Here is a 13,216-nt window from a genome sequence, read left to right as displayed (position 1 = left end):
AATGATCCCAAGCATAGAATTGGCCTTCTTCACTGCCACCGCACATTGGGTCGACACTTTCATCGACCTGTCCACCACCACCCCAAGATCTCTCTCCTGATCTGTCACAGACAGCTCAGAACCCATCAGCCTATATCTAAAGTTTTGATTTTTTGCCCCAATGTGCATGACTTTACACTTACTGAGACTGAAGCGCATCTGCCATTTTGCTGCCTATTCTGCCAGTCTGGAGATATCCTTCTGGAGCTCCTCACAATCACTTCTGGTCTTCACCACTTGGAAAAGTTTGGTGTCGTCTGCAAACTTAGCCACGTCACTGCTCAACCCTGTCTCCAGGTCATTTATGAAGAGGTTGAAAAGCACCGGTCCCAGGACAGATCCTTGGGGCACACTGCTTTTCACTTCTCTCCATTGTGAAAATTGCCCATTGACACCCACTCTCTGCTTCCTGGCCTCCAACCAGTTCTCAATCCATGAGAGGACCTGTCCTCTAAGTCCCTGACTGTGGAGTTTTTTCAGCAGCCTTTGGTGAGGGACCGTGTCGAACACCTTCTGAAAGTCCAGATATATAATGTCCACGGGTTCTCCCACATCCACATGCCTGTTGACCTTTTCAAAGAATTCTATAAGGTTCGTGAGGCAAGACTTACCCTTACAGAAGCCATGCTGATTCTCCCTCAGCAAGGCCTGTTCGTCTATGTGTTTTGAGATTCTATCTTTGATGAGGCATTCCACCATCTTACCCGGTATGGATGTTAGGCTGACCAGCCTATAGTTTCCCGGTCCCCCCTCTTTCCCTTTTTAAAGATAGGCGTGACATTTGCTATCCTCCAATCTTCTGGCACCGTGGCCGTTTTGAGGGATAAGTTGCATACCTTAGTCAAGAGATCTGCAACTTCATTCTTCAATTCCTTAATAATTCTTGGGTGGATGCCATCAGGGCCCGGTGACTTATTGATCTTTAATTTATCAATGAGGTCTGAAACATCTTCTCTTTTAACCTCTATCTGACTTAACACCTTGGTTAGGAGGGGCTGTTCGGGCAGCGGTATCTGCCCGAGGTCTTCTGCCATGAAGACAGATGCAAAGAACTCATTTAATTTCTCTGCCATCTCTAAGTCTCCTTTTATCTCCCCTTTCCCTCCCTCACCATCCAGTGGGCCAAGGATGCAGCTCATTCCCCATTGGCATGTCTGCATCTGCACCTGGAAGTTAGTTAGAATTGGGTTGCTAATGAAACAAGATTGGCCTAATCTGGCCAATCTCTAAAAGTGAGAGATGATGCCTTCTTGATTATTCCACCTATGTGCCAAATACCTATGATGAGGTACAATGAATGGTACTTACAGCAGAAGCTGATACATTATGGAAATCCATTCCTCTGAAGGCTCTAAGGTTCGTATTGAAACTTGGGGAGGGTGGCCACTTGGAGAAATTGGGACTGGTGAGTGTCAAGTCTGAAATTAGCAGAAAATGAATGCGCTAGCTGAGCTGCAAGAAGCATTTTTCCCCATCTCTGCTGAACTCTGTTCAGAAAGTAGAGACTTGAACTTCTATGCAAATGCAGTAAATATTTTTTGCACACAAAAGAGCCAGAAAGTGTGGATGTTGGGAGGAATTTATGCTTCCATTCTCACTCTCCCTGTATTCAGGCTCAACTCTGATTAGCTCTAAATACATTTTCCAGAGTAATAACTTGACAATAGCATGTTGCAAGACAGAAATAGGTTGGGAGGAAGCTTATAGAGCAGTCATTCCAGATTTGGAAAAAAAAAATGCAGCCAGTTTTCTATTTTTAAAGGTCTTTTGAAAAGGAGATGACTATGCAAATTATTGCAGCAAGAAGAGTATAGCCACCTTGCTGTTCCAGGTTCACCCACACTTTATCAGCTTAGGCTGCTTTGGGACAGATTGAATCAATATTCCTAAATATAGCCATTTATGTGGGACAGAGAGCCTTTTGCCTTTAAGAGTTGCAGCAGATTGGAGAATTTTAGCAGGCCCAATGCTGGTAGCAGAAGCTATACCAGGGTGCCCTGGTTTCCACATTAATATCCAATGTGGAAAAGTCCATCATGAGATTTTTTTCTATAAGGGAGGCATGTTCATCTGTTGGTGAGAGCCCATGGGATCTAGCTGTTAGGACCCAATCCTATCTACTTCCCAGTACTGATGCAGCCACAATGCAGCCCCAGGGTAAAGGAACAAACAGTCCCTTACCTTGAGGAGGTACAACATTGTTAGCAAGGTTGTATCAGTGCTGGAAAGTTGGATATGATTGGGTTCATACTCCTATCAAAGTGTGTATGGGATTGCAGCTTTAGAGCCCAATCCTGAACTTGACGCACTGGCTTACCACTGGCACGCACTGTTGCAAACGTGCCATAATGCCGGGCGAGCACCTATTTGCGAGTCCTAATGCCAGGCGAGCACCAATGCTTGCCTGGCACTGGCCGGCGCTAGGCTAGCACCGGGCAAGCGCCCAGCCTCTGCCGCTTGGCGGTCGCATGGACTGTGGAGCAGCGGAGAGGAAAGCAGGAAAGGGGGGAGGCAAGTGGAGGACGGGGAGGAGGCATGAAGGGAAGGTGGGAGACAGATAGAGGAAGGGGAGGAGGCGTGCCAGGGGTAGGGAGCAGGGAGGGAGGGAGGCAGGACAGGTGGAGCAATGCTCCACCGGATCCAGAGCCTTCGCATCAGGCTTGGCGCCTGACACAAAGGCTCTTACCTTACTGCCAACCTTTTGGCTATTCCCTTTACCCGGGAGAAGGGGATGAAAGTGGGATGAAAGGGGACGAAAGAGGTGCTGCCATGGGAGCACAGGAAGAGGCGGCAGCAGTTTTTGGTGCCGCCACAGCTGCACAAAATGGGGCTCAGGATTGGGCTCTTAGACTCTAAAACAAGATATATTAACAGAAATTCCAGCCCTAAGTGGGCATGCCAAGGACTGAAGCTAGGAGTATGATCTTATAAAACTTCCATAAGATGTTGTGATTTTCTTGGTGGTACAACTAAAGATATTACTATATTGCGAGGGTCTCTCTTTCTGCTCCCGAGTCCAAACCATGTCTAGCTGCATAAACTTACATCTTCTCCCTGTCCCTCTTTCCCCAAACTCAAAAGCCCCTGATCATTTTGGTAGCCCTTCTTTGCACCTCTGTACAAGATATAGGGTTCTTTGTACCTTTTCCCATGCTATTCTTTTGGAACAAAAGATGGGACAAACAGAAGTACAAAAGCACATACACCCGCATCAGTGATCCTTTCTGGCTACCAAGCATCACTTCTATCAGTCATCTGCACATATTGCCTGGCTTAGGGGACAACAAAAAGGGGTAAGAGATCACAACTTCTTTCAGTGTTCCTGTTTTTCCCAGGAACTTCCCAGCTCATCCGCTGAGAATAGATAATGATCCAATAATTAAGAGAGCTTAATTATCATGCAGTCCAGATAATGAGCTTCCGTGGGTCTCATCTGGCCCTGGGCCTTATGTTTGACACCCCTGCACTAGGTGGTACTACTCTTAGGTGTGTTAAAAGCTGGTTGAACCACCTTACTCTTATGAGCACTATTCTGTGACTCTATCAACTTGGAAGGAGGTATCAAGTGGAGTGTCTCTCGGACCCTCTGCCATTCCAAGTTTCTATAAATGATGACCTGGATGAATTCTGACACTAACATTTTAATCCTTTGGCATTTATAGGCAGCAAAATCTCTGCCATAACAAGTTGCTATATTTAGGCTGCTGACAACTTAATCATAACTTTTCTGTTGACACCAGGACTGATGAGGAGTGGAAATTTAAAAATTACACATCAGGAAAGCTTTTAATATGTAGAGGAAGAATGAAGAGCAGCCCTCAGCACAAATGCCTCAACTGCTTTGCCCCTAATGTAAGTCTTAATTTATGGCTCTGCCCAGGCATTTCCTTGTGCTTCAGAGTCTTTGAGTGGTGACAGCCTGCTCCTATATGTAGCTACTCAGAAGCCACTCTCACCATTTGCAGTGAGGCTGCAAGCCCATAGGATTGGGCTGTTACTCAATGAACTTGGAAGCGGTGAGTCAGCCAGGAGCATCTCTTGGTAAATGCTAATGTATACATGCAGCCTCAATTATATAATGTGGATCTTTTTTAAAAAACCATGTAACATACTTTATTCTGGCAACTACACTCCCAGCTGAAGAGGTTGAAAATAGGCTTGATTCTCAGCATTCCTGACATGCCCTCTCTCAGAGGACAAGTTACACAAACTACTTCTGCTCGCTGCAGTCACGGGCTATCATTGTGAGCATCAAACTGGAATTATATAGGAAGCAACCTTGAAAGTAGATTCTCCTTCAAACCACTAAGGGTATGTTTCACCCAACTGGATATTTTCTATTTTTGAAACGTGTTTACTTGTGTTTCTCTTACAATGTGGAATAAGAAAGCTGAAAGATTGTTCCATCTCACAGAGATCCTCCTGAATGTAAAAAAAACTTCTTGCAGTGGCAGATCTCCCATTATATCTGATGTGGCAAATGTCCCAGGTGCAAGCCTTTAGGACCTTGTGGAAGCCTCTCTGAGGTTCCTGACAGCGTCGGAAACTGTGCTTTCAGAAAAGCGGGAGCACAGTTTAAAGCCTTGGGGAAACCTCGGGAAACTTCCCTGAGGTAGTTTGAGGTTGCGTGAGGCTCTGTGAGCTTCAGGTGAGTGGGGGGGGGGGCAGATTTGCGCATGTAGATGGCAACAGCCCACAGGGGGTGCAGGGCTGGGGAGGTCCACTGCTGACTTCTCGTACAAATTTGTGGATCTGATGGTTCAGTGGTCTCAGTGACCTTGGGGTTCTGATGTTCAGTCACCATACCTAGCAATATTTCACAGACAAAAATTAAGACGTGCTTGCAACACCACATTCAACCCTAAGGATCAGAGTTCAAGCTTTCTGCTGTCACCCCAAGGCATATCTGTTATATTCCAGAGGTCTGCAATCTGCTATATATCTGCTATATTCCAGTAGTCTGTCCTGCATTGACTGAAAAGACAAGAGGGTATCTATATTATCCTATAGGACAGGGGTGTCAAACATAAGGCCCGGGGGCCGGATGCGGCCCATGGAAGCTTTTTATCTGGCCCTCAGGCTCTCATCTGCTGAACAGTGCAGAAATGTTACTTCTGAAAGGGCAGCCCACATGAAAATTGGACTCTCCCATATCTTGAAATATGACAAAGATTTGCATATTTTCTCTTCTGTCATTTGCAGCTAATGAGTTCCTAAGTGAGAAAAGGTGCTTCTTTTTGGTTATGACCTGTTTAATGACATCATTTAATGACATGGCCTCTCCTCCTGCTCAACCCCCACCCACCCACTGGCCCACCTGCCCACCCCCACCCCAAAACAGTTCCATACCACCCTCCACTTGCCCCCCCCAAGCCCCTTACCTTTGCTCTGGCCCAATGGGTCTTGGGCCAGTGTCCAGAGGACAGCGCACATTCATGTGCTGGACTCCCTCCTCTCCAGGTGGCACGAAAGTGGCACAAGAGACTTGCGTCAGCCTATTTCCTTGTTGGGATTGCGCCCTAACAGGAAGCAGGCAACAGTTTGTTTGCAAACACTTTGCTAAAGGAAACTTTTTGGAAAAGGAAGCAGACAAAGAATGCTAGACTCTAGCTGCTGGAAGAACACGTGAGGAGGCAACGGTGAGAACACTCACAAGAGGTGAAATCTAGCATTCTTGCTGTCTGCTTCCTATTAGTGTTCCTGTTCTCACCATTGCCTCCTCTACCATTACTCTCACAGCTATGATTCTAGCATTTTCTGCCTGCTTCCTTTTCCAAAAAGCTTTCTTTAGCAAAGTGTTTGTGCAGGGTGCCGCCAATCCTACCCCCATTCAGGGCCCAATCTGCCCATGCAACCCTCTCTCCTCCCCCTACCCTATTCAACTCCTTCCCCACCCTCCCTCCATCCTGTGCTGGATGTACATACTCTGTCACTCAGCTGGTGCCAGTGGGAAGGCTCTGGCCTTTCCACCAGCACACCTGGGTCTTGCACTGCTGCCAAATGCTTTATCTCGCTTTTGTAGTGCAGGCTCTCAATAGGATTGGGCCATTTAGTTGGCATCCATCAGTCTCGGAAGACTATGGTATTGCGCTCTGAATAGTGGTTCCGGAACAGTGTCCTCTCCAGTGTGCGAAGCCTGGGTAAGGTAGATATGGAGGATAGACTGTTACCCATGCAGCAAATCCCCCCTCTCCACGTCGCTGAAATGGTCCAATGGAAAGGCAGAAGCCAATACGGTTGGTTCCAGCGGCGTCGCAGGAGTTGCCAGAACGTGACTGTGTTCCATGAACTGCCTCAGGGACTCCGGCTCCAGATTTTGCCTCGAGGTTGACTCCTGAAGCCTTTTCCGTAACTGGATGTAGCCACAAGGCAGTGGAGGTTTGGGATCAGAGTTTTCCTTCTCTCAGATGAGCTGCCTTCCCAGGCTGACGAGCCTCATCTATCCAGTGGCTGTTTAGTCGCCTCTTACGACAAGTACAGCTAAACTGAGGGCCTATTCTTATCCCCAGCCCCCAGGGGACCATAAAGTTTGTTCAATTGGGTGACAATCCAAGTTGTACTCCTTTAGTGAACTCTGCACCCAGTGTGCATGGATTGGCATTGGCAGCACAATGCTCTCTCAGGGCATGGATGTCTACTACAAACATAGCCATCAAACTGAAACATGTGATATGGCAGCACATGAAGGTCCACTAATCACAGAAACAGTTGGCTGGGATTTTTCAGCCACTGCAGCCTTCAATTCGGCCAACTGGCTAAGAGGAAAAAAGTCTGGCTAGACCAGAAAAACAGGACCTGGAATGGGATGGCTTAAGAATTCAGTCAGAAGAAGGCAGGCAAGACAGTGGCCAGGAACTCTAGAAGGAAATGAGACCAGCTATTCTGCCAGCAAGTCCTGTTGATACGGAGCATTTTAGTTTTCATGTGCCCCCCCCCTTACCCTTCAGTAACAATATAAATGCTACATGACAGGGTGGAATGAAACACTGGAAACATCCAAAGGTGAAGTGTAAATGAGCTGGGCATTCTATGACTTTTTCCATTCAAAAAGCCTTCTAGATACAGTATTTTTCTTTCCATCAAAAAAGAAATATGGCTTACTCCCATCAATCATGGTTACAGATTAAGCCATTCAAATATTCAGCCAGTCAAACAAGCTGAATAAAAGGCAAATTCTTTATTCTTATTCCGAACACAGTTCAAAACCATTAATGACCCTAATCATCTTAATGAACCTCTACAAATTGAGCAAGAAATGTGCCTCCATTACTTGAAGAAATATTTTCGCATCCAAATGGTCCTTCGCCAGGCTAAGCCCCAATTAGTCCTGCCCACATTCCCATGCCACAGAATGCATTACGGACAAGCCAAATTTGGGCTTTCCACAAAGGCAACAGGCCAATTTGATGAGACCGGCAACTGCATCAGTGCTGCCATTTTAAATGTCCTGGGATCCAAAATGGGCAAACTAAGCATCTGCAAAGCCAAAATAACTCATATACAAGATGGCAACACTGTGGGGGAGGCTGGCATCCAGGCATTATTTGTCTGAGCTCACTACAAATGTGTAACACGCCCACACAGATCGCCTCTCTTGAAAAACTGAAGGAGGCATTTGTACTTTTGCTTCTTTCCTTCCCTTGGTTTACATGCCTTGCAGTAGTGTTCCTGGGAGAGGGGGCACAGTGCTAAGCTTTGGAAGTGCCTCAATGCACCATGTAAGCGGGCCCCCCTCATCTTTGGAGCTATTCTGGGCAAGGAGAGCAATGTGAAGAAGAGATGCTGCCCAGAATGGCTCTGAAGGTGAGGGAGAGGGGCCACTTATACAGCGCATTGAGGTGCCTGCAAAACTTAGCATTGTGCACCCCCCCCCCAGAGAATGCTACTGTGTTTCTGGCAGTCTTAAGGAGCTGCCTTGGTCCATCTCAGTACTATTTACACCAAGTGGCAACATCTGTCCAGGGTTTTAGGCAGAGGTCTTTCCCAGCCCTTCCTGGAGATGCCAGGAACTGCACCTGGAACCTTCTGCATGCAAAGCAGATGTTCTACCACTGAGATGTGGCCTTTCCAGTGGCTTTTTATGAGGATGACCATATGGAATCCATGAATAGGAATTATACATGCCCTAAATCCAAAGGATACTTTGCATAAATTCTTTTATTTGGAGCAACCAAAAGGTCAAGCAGCAATTAGCTTTCAGTTGGTCCTCATAAAAGCATCAGCCCTTTAGGAATGCAGATTTTTCTTCTATGGACTAACATGCCCCCCTCCCCCGATTTAATGTTTCAGAAAATGCCCTTTAGACACTGCTTCCTGTGCCTGAGATGTTGTGTCAAATCTTCTATGCCTTCTAAAGGCCAGAAACCCTACTCCTTTACACAGATATGTTTGGCAGCTAAAAACCCTACCAGTAGTACTAGCGCCTGCTGCCCCTGGGATTATATCATCATCATTATATACAGTGGTGCCTCGCATAACGAATGCCCCGCGCAGCGAAAAACTCGCATAACGAAAGAGTTTTTCGATTGAGTTTGGTAACTTGCGTAACGAAAATTTCTGGCCTTGCTTCGCATAACGAAAAATTTTTTAGGTCCGTGCTTCGCATAACGAAAACTTTTTAGGTCCGTGCTTCGCATAACGAATTTTTTAAAAATTAAAAATTTCGTGTATGCTTCAAATTTTAGAAATCCTCTGTACAGTATGTATGCCTTTAAAGAGAACATAATAAACACTTTGTAAACCAAATTTGACTTCGTTTTGACCTTTTTTGCCCATAGGAACGCATTAATTAGATTTCAATGCATTCCTATGGGAAAACGTGATTCGCGCAACGAAAATTTCGCATAACGAAAGGATTCGCAGAACGGATTAATTTCGTTATGCGAGGCACCACTGTAATTGTTATCTCTGACTATTATGGCACCTTGTGCTGGCAGTCTGCTAACATATCCTAATGATTCCTCCTGCAAAGGAAATGCCAACACCAACTTTAGGACTTGGAGGTTCAAGCTGTAGTCAGAAGTATGCCACTCTAGCTCTCAAACAAGTTCTCCAGTTTCTCCCCACCAATGCAGCCACACCAAAGGAACGTGCACTGCATCCATGGGATAGGGGAACAGCTAGAAATTTCTCCTTAGGGTAAGTTCACTTTGGTTCACTTACCATGGGGAAAGCCTCACCACTGCCATAGGACTCCTCAGATCTATGCCTGCAGTTTAACAGGAATAAGTCTGAGGCATGTAACGGCTGTGGTAAGGAAGACAGACGAGATTAGAGTTCCCGCCCCAGATATGCCTCCCTGCCCTTGACACTGCCACACCTTCCTTTCTGAGTCTGGCGGAGGGTCTCTTGCACCACCACTGGTTGCAGCAACAGATTCACTGAGTGCACCACCAGAAACCATTTTACAATAGCAGGACTTTGTTCCACTGTCATAGTCCTGAACATACCAGCCCAATCCTAGACAAAATTGGGCCAAAATTCTATTTCACTCGCTCACTCTCTCCCTTTCCCATCACCTATTTAGGCACTACAGGATTGGGTAGTGTACCCAAATGTAATAATAATAATAATAATAATAATAAACTTTATTTGTATCCCGCCCTTCTCCCTGAAAGGGACCCAGGGCGGCTAACAACATGTAAAAAACAGATTTTAAAAACATAAATTAGCACAAATAGCAGATAAAAAACATTAATGTAGGAAACATCAAATGTAGGAAAATGGAAAGGTGCTATCTAGTTGCAACCCACCTCAGCACCATTCTTGCACTCCTTGGCTATTTTTCCCAAACATTTCTGAATTCTGTTCTTGTGTCCCAGAATCCTGAGTGTTTTTATCTTCTGTGGATGTTAGTCAACTCTGGAAACTATTTTGGCGAGAAAGCGGCATACAGGTTTGAAGATAAAGCAATATTTCCTATATAGTTTGCCATAATAAAATCCTTCTTTCTGCTTACAACTTAGTAAAAAGAAAACCCCAAAGAGAATTTTGGGAGTAAACAGCATTAGGAGAAAAGGGAAGAATGATCCCAATATCCCAGTGTGATGTCTGCAGCGGCGCAGAGCTCCTCCCCCTGGGGGGATGCCCATCGGTGGTTGCTTACCCGGGTGTCAGACGGTCAGGGTCGCTGGAGGGACAGAAGAGACTGAGGATGGACAGCTTTGCCAGATCGGTTTACTCCCATAAAAGCCTTTACACTCATGGGGGCCCTGTTACATCACAGGTTACCTCTAGTATGAGCACCTCCTGTTCTTCCTCACCGGAGGGCCGGTTGCTCCCACCCACCAACCAGAGTCTGGTACATTGAGGCCTGGGCCTGGGCCAGTCAGTCCAAAAGGGGTCTGCAGTAGTTCACAGGTCAGAGTTAATGACCCCAGGTCTTGTGCTGGTGACCTGATCCAGGGCACCCTCGCAGACATCCCTGCTGCCTGGGTGCTAGGACTTGGCACCTACGGGGCGTTCAACCTGGTCTCAGGCAGGTGGGGCTTCTTCCCCTGTTGGGCTGGTTCTTGCCCATTTTAAACCCTGGAGGGTTCCATCCCCAGGAGCTCCCAGGTCCAGTTCCTGATGCCCTCGAGGACCCCTTTCAGGTCAGGTACAGGCAAAGGAAGGGCAAGGTAACCACCTCATATGGTCCCCCTCCCTCTGCTTCCAGATACAAGGAGAGGAGTGACTTCTCCCTCTGCCTGCTGGGCTCTTTATGAGCCCAGCAGCCAGCCCAGCCCCACCTCTTCTGGCCATGTGACTGGCTTGTCCTTGGGCTCTACTCTGGAGGAGGCTCCCAGCTTAGGGGCCTGATCCAGGCTGGACTTGCTTCTTGCTCCTGCGGAGGCCCCTACTCCCAAGGAGGCCTGTACTCCCAAGGCCCCTGTTGTGGGAGCCGGGAAAGGATGTCGCCCAGGCATGAGTAACTGCTGTGGCTAAACTTTGCTTGCTTTCTTGGGGTGCAGCAAAAAAAGAAGAAAATATTTTAATTCTGTGTGTGTGTGTGCACGCGTGTGTGCATGGCCCCTTGTGTGCTATTTCTCTTGACAGCCTGTTCAAATGAAAGTATTACTTGTGACAGCACATTTCTAGCTACTTCTGCTTTTATCCATATATATATATATATATATATATATATATATATATATATATATATATATATATATATATATATATATATATATGTCTGAAAAGGTTAGTCTTAGTTATCCTAGTTCTGCCATGATTTTAATTGCTAAAAGGGCTGAAATAAACATATCAATCCTAACTGGTTCCATTGACCTCTGGTGCCAAAGATAACAGGGGATCTGCTTCTAGCTATTTAAGCTGCTGCTGTAAATAGCTTTTATTGAAGTTTTGCTTTTCATTTGCCTTGAAAATCCAAAGTGTGGTTTAATGCATATATTTCAGAGAGGATTTAGGTTTGGCCATTCAATGAGAGTTCTAAAATGGAGTTTTCAGTGTGGCTTGTGGTTTGCATAACATTGGGGTGGCTTAACCTTTTGCTTCTGGGTGCATTCTGTTCGGTGGCATAGCTGGAGGGGGGCAGAGCACTCAGGTTGGCAGGGAGCCTCAGCGAGGCGGGCAAGTGGCCCCTCCCTTCGGAGCCATTCCCGGCAGGGGGAACAAAACAGAGCCGTATGCTCCCCCCGCCGGGAATGGCTCCGAAGGGAGGGGCCACTTGCCCGCCTCGCTAAGGCTCCCTGCCAACCTGAGTGCTCTGCCCCCCTCCAGCTACGCCACTGATTCTGTTGGCACCCAGTTAAAGCACAGCAAAGAGTAGGAACAAATGGACAGTTTTCACAATAGAAGGAAGTAAGATGGAGACATCCCCCCCCCCCGCAGGATTTCTATTGGGACCAGTATTTTTAACTGGTTCATAAATGATCTGTAATTATGGATAAGCAGCAAGGTAACCACGTTCACACATGACACTAAACTATTTAGGGAGTGATGGAAACCAAAATGGATTGTGAAATGGGCAACTGAACAGCAAATGCTGTTGAATGTCAATACTTGTAAAATGATACTCATTGAAGCACTACTGGGTGAACATCCCTTTTCCTCCTGATTCGAAGGAAAAGGCTTCAAGCTTGCGTGTACTTAATTCACAGTAAGGCTCTCTGCATACTACAGAACTTGCTTTTGAGGATATAAGCACAGCCAAGCCAAGAAGGAGGAGAAAAGCAATGTGAAAGATAGGAGAAATCTGAGTGTTCTGGATTTTACTGCACAGCTCCCTGAAATTACAGGCTAACAGTCAAAGTCAAGCCCCCAAGCAATTGATTGTATATTTTTTGCAGAGGAAATTTCCTAAGTTTAATGTATCTTACTTCAAAGGAATAAAAACATAGCACGTACAGTGAACCTGCTATATCAAAGAGTACAGTACATCTATTCTAGCAATACAATAATCATGTTGATCAAATTCCTATGTTGTGTAACAAGAGGTTTCATTTTAGTTACCTGGAAATCTTGTTAAGGCTGCAATCCTATTCATGCTTACATGGAATAAGTCCCATTCAACTGAACAGAGTTTAAGTTTACAGCAGACATGCAGACATACTGTGTGATGTCGATTTCACTTCTGAGCAGATTACGTGTACAGCATCTTATATGAAGATCAACTCATGAGCATGAACTCTTCTAGGAATTGTGAACATGATAGTCCTGTTCTCTGTCTGACTCACAAAATATTCACAGATAATCCCCAAGATATGTATCCATTCTGTAGATTTGTCCAAAAGTCAGTATGTACATAAATCAAACCAACACACTTGGGCCTGTGAACAAAAGCCACACCCTGAGAACTTCCTGACCCAAACTAAGCAAAGATGTTAGTGACAGAAAAGAAGAATCCCCGACCATAGCAATCCTCACCAAATCCATGGCCACATTCAATAAGAACAAAAGAACAGATTCTGTTGCGAGCTGCTGTGCTCAGGCCGCTGGGACTCCGCTCCGATATCTGCTGCTGCTGGAGCTCCGCCGATGGCGTGGCACGCAGATAGCTGCCCAGTTGTTATTGTGCCTATCTCCCAAGGTCGGAGCGCTCTCTGCTCCCGGCGAGAAAGAAGGACTCAAAGGCAGAAGTTCTCCACCACACTCCTCCTTTACTATATACAAAATATTTACAGTCCAGATAGTACATACAGTACACAATTCTCAATTCCAACGGACGTAGCCTCCG

The sequence above is a fragment of the Tiliqua scincoides genome, chromosome 7 (assembly GCF_035046505.1).
Source record: "Tiliqua scincoides isolate rTilSci1 chromosome 7, rTilSci1.hap2, whole genome shotgun sequence".
NCBI lineage: Eukaryota > Metazoa > Chordata > Lepidosauria > Squamata > Scincidae > Tiliqua > Tiliqua scincoides.
The sequence above is the reverse complement of the archived record's forward strand: the minus strand, read 5'-3'. Positions refer to the sequence as shown.